Here is a 10,785-nt window from a genome sequence, read left to right on the forward strand (position 1 = left end):
AAGTCGATCAAGCATGAAGAGAAGTGGTTTTGGGTTGAGTAAATTACACCCGAAGTCCACCATCTTGCACCCAATGTGATAGTTTGGTACACAAACTTGCAAACCGTGAGACCGCCGTCCACAAACTTGTGATTTGCGTGATGGTTTGGTCCTGACCAATCAGGAGGCGACGCGTGGACGCCAGGTGGCCAATCGGAACGCACGGTGATGCATGGATGGTTTTGCACTTAGCCCCCCGGTTGGCCTGAACCATCGCCGATGCCCCCTCCCCTGCGCTGATTTAGGCGTCTTCTCCGCGCGTCGTCTCCGCGCGTCGTCCAGTTCTGCTCCCTGTCGTCTCCGCGCCGCCGTGAGAAGCTGTCGCGCCGCCGTCATGCCGCCGGAGCTGCGCGAGCGGATGTGGAACGAGGATCCACCTCCCTACGGTATGCTATTCCTCGAGTCCCTCCTCTGTCTCCCTGTGCGTTGTATTCGCCGCCGGCACCGTAGCGCCCGTCGACGCCATGGATTCGGAGGTCCGTCAAATCCTTGCGTCATGGGCCCCGTATAAGCACCATCGTCGACTTGTTCAAGAGCAGCTGATAGGAGTCAAATCCGTGGGTTGCATTGGCCATTTGTAGCCGAGTATTTGCGAAAGAACATGGCATTGTTTTCGTTCAATGTGATAATCAAAAGCACCATTGCTGCATATTGTGTGTTGTTTAGCTTAGTTTAACCCCTGTGCATGGAGTAGAATCAAAAAGTTTCAAAATTCTGCTCGTTTGTAGAATCCTTAACTCTGAATTTTATGGTTGCAAGTGTTACATGCTACGTACGATTTGTATTTGTTTGCCAATCTTTGTGTGTGCATGAGATAGCATTAATTTATCATTGTTTGATTTCGGTGGTGCATAATGTAACTGGTTCGGGGTACTTCTCTTTAGAAGTATGCCATAATGGATTTTTACGTGGATTGGGAGAAAGGCTGCGGTATGTTGATGATACGGTTTCGGTGTTTGATTATCTCGAGTGCTCATAGTTGGTCCAACATAGTACTTGATGAAATTCAGGAATGCTTGGCTGTTTGAGGGATCATAAAGTACATGTGTATTGGTTGTTTCCTGGAAAAAATCTGAAAGATGGTTTGCTACCAATTGTCGGTGATGCTGACACTGAGTGAGATGAGGAAAGCAGTTCACTACGATAACACTCTGGTCATATTTGTGGATCACACAGATTTTCTTGGAACTATTAGGGCTGAGCTTGTGAGGCAAAATGTTGCAAGAGCAGCAATGACAAGACCAGCTCCAACAGTTGCTAGTCCAACTCCATCAGTTGCTAGACCTGCTCCATCAGTTGCTAGACCAGCTCCATCACTTGCTAGACCAGCTCCATCACTTGCTAGACCAGCTTCATCTGGGTCAAGACCTGCCCTATCTGAGGCATCACTTGTAGCTGTTGAGACAGTTGAGCAACAAACTCTGGCTGATTTGGATGATGACTCTGACAGTGGAAGTGATTTTGAGATATATGACAATGACTATGATGCAGAGGAAGGAGATGATGATCTGTTCATTGATAATGTTGACAGCAGTGTGAATGACAACAATGAGAGAGGCTGTGTTTGTAGAAACTGAAAATGAAGATGCACTAGATGATAGAGACCTCCATTTGGTAGATGATGAAAGGCGGCAATTGCGGCTAAAGTTCAAGGAATTCAATCCGAGAGGTTGACATGGATTCTCCTTGTATTTAAAATAGGGATGAAGTTTGCGGACATAGAGGAGGTTAGACAAGCGATCAATGCATACGGCATCGGGAACGAGTGAAGATAAGGAAAATAAAAAATAACGAGCAAGAGTTCATGCGGTATGTGATGAAGGGTGTCCATGGTTTATCAAGGTTGGCACTGATTTTCGGAGATCGGGTGGTTTTGTGGTAACTGACTTATGAAGATGAGCACGGGTGTGAGAGAGTCTATGAAATGAGGGCACTTACTTGCTAGGTTTCTATGCAAGAAGTTCATTGATGAATTCAGGGACAACCAAAAAATGGATCTGCAAACATTTGTTGCTAAGGTGCAAAGAGAGTTCAACATGTGCCACGACAGGTGGAAGCTTGGAAGAGCAAGAAAAGAAGCTCTGCTGGAAATCCATGGCAATGAGGAAGCACAATTCAGTGTACTAAGGGATTATGGCCAAGAGCTAAAGAGAGCTAATCCAGGAAGCACATTCTTTGTATCAACTAATTCTGTCAAAGATCCAAGCAGTGGCATTGTCAAGGAACATTTGGCAACAATGTATTGGTCTTATGATGCCCTGCAAAAGAGGTTTTCTCGGTGGATGCGAGGCCACTTATTTGCATTGATGGTTGCCACATTAAGACAAGGTACAAGGGAGTACTGTTAACTGCAGTTGGCATTGACCCAAATGACTGCATTTTTCCCATTGCTATGGGCATGGTTGAGGTAGAATGCACAAGTGCATGGGAGTGGTTTCTGACAACCTTGAGGGATGACTTGAACATTAGTAACACATCTTGCTTGGACTATAATGAGTGATAGGCGAAGGGATTGATTAATGCGGTTCGGAAGGTTTTCCACGATGCTGAGCATAGATTACGTGTTAGGCATATGATTCAAAATTTCCGAAGGCGAGGCCATAGAGGAGAGACCACTTAAGAATGACATGTGGGCAATTGCTAGATCAACCAACATTCCAAAATGGCAAACAAATATGGACAAGGCTGAAAGTGGACGGTGAGCAAGCATATGAGTGGGTAGAAGAACTTCAACCAAACACTTGGATCAAAGCATTTTTCTCGAGATTTTTGCAAGTGTGACATGCTTGCTGAATAACCACTACGAAGTTTTCAACGGCTATATATTGGCGGCTAGAGAAAATCCTGTGTTGTCAATGCTTGACATGCTATTCCACAAGCGGATGCGAGAGAAACTTGTCCAAACAAATGGATGCGGCAAAATGGCATGGAAGGATCTGTCCTAAAATTAAGAAGAAAATGGACAAGTTAGCTGAATGGAGTTTGAAGCTGCATTGTTAAACCAGCAGGAAATCACCTATTCTCTGTCCAATCTCATGAGCTGGAAAGAAGTTCTTGTGTTGACACTGAAGGGGAAAACATGTGATTGTAGAAGATGGCAATTAACGGGTATACCATGTCATCATGCCATTGCTTGTTGCGAGAACGAGATAGGAAAAATCCTGAATCCCTTGTGCACGGTTATTTACACTTGTTGATACATACAAGAGAGCATATAGCTTCAACTTGGTCCCACTTAGAGGAAGAGTATTCAGGGAAAAAGTCGGTGCACCGGTTGTGCATCCACCTCTGTTCACAAAGGTTATGGGTAGACCCAAGAAAAACGAGAAGACAAGCACCGAGAAGAGAAGATGAAAAAAGGAGTAAAAGTATTTACCAAAGCTGGTGTGACAATCCATTGCTCTGTTTGTGGGAAAGCTGATCACAACAAGAGAGGGCACCTGAAATTTGTGCAAGATCAAGTGCAACAACAACGAGGATGGAATTATCCGGGAAGATGAAGACTATGACATCCCAGAAATTATTCGGGTTAGGAACAACAACACACTTTATTGCATAACACAATTACGGAAGAACTCATTACGAGAACACATTGCATAACACATGCTTCTACAACCTACGATCTACTTCTTCCCTGCCTTCTTGACCTTCTCGAACCATTTCTTCACTGCCTTCCTCACCTTGCAAAGCACAATGGAAGCAATAACTTCCTTTTCTATTGTTGGAGGAACAAGTGCATGCGAGTACTGCCCATCCGGTGCCCTCTCCGGTTGTTCAAGTGGAGGGAATTCACACTGAACAAATGTTCTGGTTCCTTGCATCCCTAGGATGCATGCCATGCACTCTTCTTGGCAGCTCGGACATTTACGGCTGTTCAGGTCGACAAGCCCTTCTAATTTGACCTGGAAAGCTAGGAGTTGGCAAAGCCATGACTTGTGTTCTGACCACACACTCACCAAGCTGCTCCAAAGCAACAACAGCTTCCTGCTCCCTAGCACTTCTAGTCCTAGCATGTGCCAACTCCACTCCCTAGCACTTCTCCTATGGTAGACTATGTCTCCGGGTTGTGTCTTGCTACCGGTCGACCTTCTCCTATGGTACACTATGTCTTCGTTGTATCCATTGCTTCTCTTGCTAACAATACGAAGCAGGTGCTATTTATATGGAAACTAGCTAGGTAGAAAACAACCAAATTCACAAGTTAACAGTAACATTGGCAGGAGATTCACTTCAATTTAAAATCACCCTTGTGTCATTGCATGGTCATTCATTTGGTTGTCATTGCATAGTCATTCAGCAGATTGGCCTTGCATGCTTTTTATGGTTCCTAGGTTGCCTTTGCCAAGCTCTTACCATTTTGTCTTAATCTCTGCAGAGCATATTCCCCCAAGCACCTGACCCACGACTAGACCCTTCCAATACACTGGATAACATGGTGTATATGATGGGCCAAGAGGTATACAATTTAATTTTCTGCAACTGTCTCCGAGTGAATAATTCATGACGGTTAATTAAGCGTAAAATGGAAAATGCGAGGCAGCAAACAATGTACCACCTGCTAGAGTGCAACAACCACTACCGGAGAGTGATTTTGTGGTAGAAGCTAGAGAAAGCATCCCTGTAGGAAGGCACAATTTAACTACGGCAACAAGAAGAGGAAGAGCGAGCAAGCTGCAACAAGGGGAAGGGGTGCATCAACTGAGCAAGAAAGAGGAAGAGGAAGGGGGAGAAGTACCGACACGGGAAGAGCAACAAGGGGAAGGGGAACATCAGGCGATGAACAAAGAGGGAGAGGAAGGGGAGATCTACCGAGAAAAATATCGAGCTGAAGCAAGCACAAGTGGATCTGCACACCAAGTTGCCGGAGGAAGATCAAGAAGAGGCTATGCAACGGGCCCTAGCGAGTGTGTATTACATGTGTTTTGGTGATGACAGGATTGACCTCAATGCATTTCCGGACTTGAATGAACAAATCGGTGCTGGATGACAATGCACATGAGATGCCTTTGAGTCAAAATGCACCATCCACAGCTGACAACTAGCAGCACATTGCTTCATTTATGTACTGAACAATGCATGAGATGAAATTGTTTTATGGTTATTTACTGAACAATGCATATGACATTGCTTCATTTATGTACTGAACAAACCATGAGATGAATTTGTTTTCTGGTTATTTACAGAACAATTGCATATGAACAATGCCATTTCAGTAAGCAGCCAACCTCAAGGAAATTTTATTTCATCATATAAACAGTACAAGTTGACTCAATGAAAGCCCCTCATCAAAGCAGAAAGAACATACAAGGCTACACAACTAGCTACAATTATGAGAAACAAGAACTCTCTCCTATCTCTATTTCTAAGCTCCTCCCTATGTTCTATTTGCATAGCCTTTTTCTTTGCCTTCCTCTTCCTTACTTCATCCTCTAATTCATTCAATCTCATTAAAAGGAGCATATTTTCTTCCTCAATTTCCCTCACATTCAATCTTCTATGATGCACCTGGTTTACATCTTCTATTTTATCCTACAAAAGAGCAATTTTCTCTACATTTTCAGACAACAAGTGACATAAATTGCAAGGTGCCCAAAACAGAGCAATGCCTGGTAGTACACGGCGAATAGAGAGAAATTACCTGGTGATGCCTGGTAGTCCTTGTGCTCGACGACGTCCTCCTCGGCGATGCCTGGTAGTACACGACGGAGGTATCCTTCCACTCCTCCTCCGCCCACGTGCTTCCGCCACCGCTACCGCCGGCATCGACGGCCGACGCGCCCCCTTTCGGCGCCATCGCCTCCGGTGACCTTGCAGACAACACTCCCCCGCTCAGCCTCCAAGCGCTCCCTCGCCCAGCCTCCGCCACTACGCCACCCAGCACTACGTCGCCGTCACCGTGCAAATCGCCGCCGCCGTCGCCGTCTACGACCTAGCTTGGTTGGGGACGAAACAGAGAAGCAACAGGGGATGGACCAAAACACGATGCAGCAATTTCCCAGGGGGGTATTAGCAAAACCGTGCACGAGCGACAAGAACCACCTGGCGTCCACGCGTCGCCTCCTGATTGGTCAGGACCAAACCATCACGCAAATGACAAGTTTGTGGACGGCGGTCTCACGGTTTGCAAGATGGTGGACCAAACTATCACATTGGGTGCAAGATGGTGGACTTTGGGTGTAATTTACTCTTTTGGGTTTCAAACATGGAAATTTCGAAAACCTCCCAAATGCTTCATTTTAGAGTGACTAAGATGGATGCAGGCTTACCTTTTCATTTTCATGTTTTAAACTTGTTTAAATCTTGGTCAAACCAAGGATTTGACCAAGATTCAAAAGGGCATAAAAATAAGTTCCCAATGGTCCCGTGTCCAACAAGGGACGAGTAGTTTCTCTCCACTTCTTCCTGGCATGTGGGGTGAGCAAGCCCTCCCATTAGTATCAGAGGAATTTAATTTGACAAGGGCTACAGGACGACATCACCAAAAAGGGTTAATTGGTTCTATGCAAGTCCTCAATTCACAAGTTGTGTTTATGCCATTACAAAAACTGAAGTTGTGTTTATGCCACTCTCAACTCTCAATAACCCCTTCTATGCCATTTCAGTTTATACTTTTGTATTGACCAAAATAATACTGTGTTCAGATTTGGAGCGACTTTTGGGTGTTTCGGGCACACAAAAAATCCAAAATTTTCAAATTCTGGAAAAAAATTATAACTTCTCAGAAAAATCTAAAAAAATTTACAGGAAATCAAAAACACTGAAACGAGTATACTGTTTTAATTTGAGCCATTTATGTGCGGATTTGCATAAAAACTAACATTTTATGTTCTGTCTAGAAATTGGTAAAATTTTGTCCAAAAAATCAAACTCTTTCGAAAAATCTGAAAAATTTACAGAATGTCAAGAACACTAATATGAGTCTACTATTCTAATATGAGCCATTTCTGGGCACATATGATCCATTAAAAATATGTGCAAAGTACGGTCCAGATTATCTAAGAGTATGTACAAACTGTAGTATAGGGTACAAATACTGGATACATAGGCGGTATATGATGTTGTATTGCTGAAAATGGCATAGAAAGGGGTATTGAGAACTGAGAGTGGCATAGACACAACTTCAGTTTTTTAATGGCATAAACACAACTTGTGAATTGGGGAGTGGCATAGAACCAATTAACCCCACCAAAAAAGGGTGACGCATGTCTCCTTCACCAAAACAACAATACTGTCACGAAACAAGTACATGAACACAAGTACACCACCATAATAATAATACTACATGGACACAAGTACTAATATAATAAAGTAAGAGTACTAGTTTGTTTACATTTCCACGAGGCCACTTTTACGAACAAAAATTCGAAAATTAACCTTCGGACATTCGGAAGCCGAGGTGACACGGCGGTCATCAAGGATTGCAGCTACCGGTACACGATGACCTTGTCAAGATCTACCTTGAGCACTGCTTGACGCTTCAGCTCGGAGTTGAGAGCCTTCTCCTGTGACAGCTCGGCCTCTAGTTTGTCCGTCCCTAACCGTGAGGTTCGGGATCAGTCCGGCGAGTTTGTCCATGGTCTCCGCTGGCCGAGGCTCCGCCGCTGGATCTCATTACTCTCGGTGAACGATTTCATGGCGATATCGTCGAGAATGCGAATCCGGATCTTCTCAGTGGCGAGCTCAGAATAAAGTCTCATGCACTCATCGGCGAGGGCGCTTCTGTCCGCCGTCTCGACGCAGAAATCGCCCATAACCATTTCTAAAATGGTCCCGATCTCGTAGCGGGGCTTCTATCAGATGGGGATGGAGCACAAAATCAGAAGTGTACCCAGAGAACTACCAAGAAAGAGAGAATGGGAATCCCAATTTGCACGAATGTCTATACCTCGCTGCTTTGAGAAGTTGGCTCCGTGGAAGATGTTTCCGCAGGCACGAGGGCTGCGGGAAAACTAAGGCCGCCCGACCTGAAAATACGATTGAGAGAAGGTTCGAAAAGGAGGGGATGATAAGTTACGAAAGACATAGAAAGATGCGCAAGAACGGAGGATCGCTCGAAGGTAGCGGTCGCGGGCTGCGACGCCCTTGAAGACTCTTGCGCGAAAGGCACCTCGACGAGCAGCACGGGGACGCCATTGCTGGGATTCCCTCGGCTTCGCCGCAGCCGCACGAGCCCTTACGTGGCGAGACTTGCTCCCGGTCATGGTGGCGAAGTAGTATTCCAAGAGGTAAACGAAGTGGTGAACTGAGGAAGACGGCTAGAGCAAAGGTTAGTCCTTAAATTTGGCCTCCCCGTCTCCTCGGCTCCTCGCGAGTAGTAGGAGTAATACTTATCTGGTCAAAGAGCAAACTTCAAGGCAGAGACTTGGTGGGCCATTCATCTCCAACTATACTTCCTCCGATCCGAATGATATAGTACCAAATTTTTGAATGACAAATCACCCAAAACAGTTTTCCAGGAGTATATGTAAGCTTTGGTGTTTTTACCCCTAACCCTAAACTTTGTCTTCTGAAGTGTCGATCAAGCACGAAGAGAAGTCGTTTTGGGTTTCAAACATGGAAATTTCAAAAACTTCCCAAAAGCTTCACTTTGGAGTGACTAATAAGGATCGATGCATGCTTACCTTTCCATTTTCATGTTTTAAACTTGTTTAATTAAATCTTGGTTAATTAAACCTAGGATTTGACCAAGATCAAATGGGCATAAAAATTCAGTAAAAATATAAAAAATGAAAACCATAGCACATAGTATTCTCATGTCATATAGTAAGCATTCAAGTTGATAAACAAGGTCTAAACATTTTCAAACCAGACAAATCATGTATCTACCCCTAAACCTAAACTCTGTCTTATGAAGTCGATCAAGGATGAAGAGAAGTGGTTTTGGGTTTCAAACATGGAAATTTCAAAAACCTCCCAAAAGTTTCATTTTAGAGTGACTAAGAAGGATCCAGGCTTACCTTTTCATTTTCATGTTTTAAACTTGTTCAAATCTTGGCCAAACTTATGATTTGACCAAATTAAAATGGGCATAGAAATTGGGAGGAATGGTACAGGAATTACAATTCAAGAAAACACAAGGTAACTTAAATACTTGGATGCCCCAAAGATGTGTGGAAGCCCAAAACAATGGCAAAACATGTGCACACGCAGCATCCAATTCAAGTAGAACACATACCAGGCACCAATAGTTTGACCTAAATTTGAAATCAAAGAGAAGGTGGTTAGAAAAAATCGAAATTGGCAAAGCAAAGCATGAAATTATTGATTTGTGATGCACTATAGCTATGAAAAGTATAAAACAATGCATACCAAAATGATTTTTTTAGAGGAATACTAGTTCAACTTATTTAATTTTATATTAGTAGCCCGAAATTGAACCGGTAGTTGGATATTTTTGAACTTGATCTGTAGTAGTGGGCAAAACCCTAGATTAACCTATTTAATCATAGATTCGTAGGTCGATTTTTCTACTTTTATATTATTACTATGCAGCACACGTGTGTTTGCCCGTCGAGTGAAACTCGGAGGAAGAGGGATCACTCGGAAGGAGAGAAGAAGGGAGAGAATTATGGTGTCTGCCCTTTTTCGGGTGATGATGTTGACTATTCTGCAGGTTTTGTCAGTGAGCAGGAGGTGCGAGCGAGCGAGCGAGTCGAGCGAGGCCGAGAATGAGAGATTTTTTTTTGTGAGAGGGACAACCGAATCCTGAAGGACCCAGAGACTTCCAGTACGCATCCTGATGAGTTTGCGTACCTACCGCACTTGGCTTGTGCTCACTGAAGTGTGGGACCTCACGCATGGGCACCACACGTAAGTGACAGACCTGTTGGTTTAAAAACTCGGTTGATTATTATACTACTCCTATGGATTAAAGGGTAGGAAAGCCAAGTTAACTCATTTACATGACATTATTTTTCCATGAAGCCAAGTTAACTCATATATCAATTGGTACATTTTGGAGTGACTAAGAAGGATCCAGACTTACTTTTTCATTTCATGTTTTAAACATGTTTAAATCGTGGTCAAACCTATGATTTGACCAAGATTCAAATGGGCATAAAAATTCAAAAAAATCAACAACAAAAAAACATGTCGTCTTCTTATGTCATATAGTAAGCATTCAAGGTGATAAACAAGGTCGACATATTCAAACCGAGAGAAATCGATCATATATCTACCCCTAACCATAAACTTTGTCTTCGAAGTGTCGATCAAGCACGAAGAGAAGTCGTTTTGGGTTTCAAACATGGAAATTTCAAAAACTTCCCAAAAGCTTCACTTTGGAGTGACTAAGAAGGATCGATGCATGCTTACCTTTTCATTTTCATGTTTGATACTTGTTTAAATCTTGGTCAAACCTAGGATTTGACCAAGATTCAAAATGTGCATCAAAATTCAAAAAAAATTAGAAAAATTTAAAACCAAATTAAAGCACAAAGTTTTGTTATGTCATATAGTAAGCATTAAAGTTGATAAACAAGGTCTAGACACATATTCAAACAAAAGACAAATCATGTACCTACACCACTAACCCCTAAACTCTATCTTATGAAGTCAACAGCATGAAGAGAAGTGGTTTTGGGTTTCAAACATGGAAATTTCAAAAACCTCCCAAAAGCTTCATTTTAGAGTGACTAATAATATAAGAAGGATCCATGCTTACCACCTTTTCATTTTCATATTTTAAACTTGTTTAAATCTGTGTCAAATTACACCTATGATTTGACCAAAAGATTCAAATGGGCA

Source organism: Lolium rigidum, chromosome 1, assembly GCF_022539505.1.
Source record: "Lolium rigidum isolate FL_2022 chromosome 1, APGP_CSIRO_Lrig_0.1, whole genome shotgun sequence".
In the NCBI taxonomy this organism is placed as follows: domain Eukaryota; kingdom Viridiplantae; phylum Streptophyta; class Magnoliopsida; order Poales; family Poaceae; genus Lolium; species Lolium rigidum.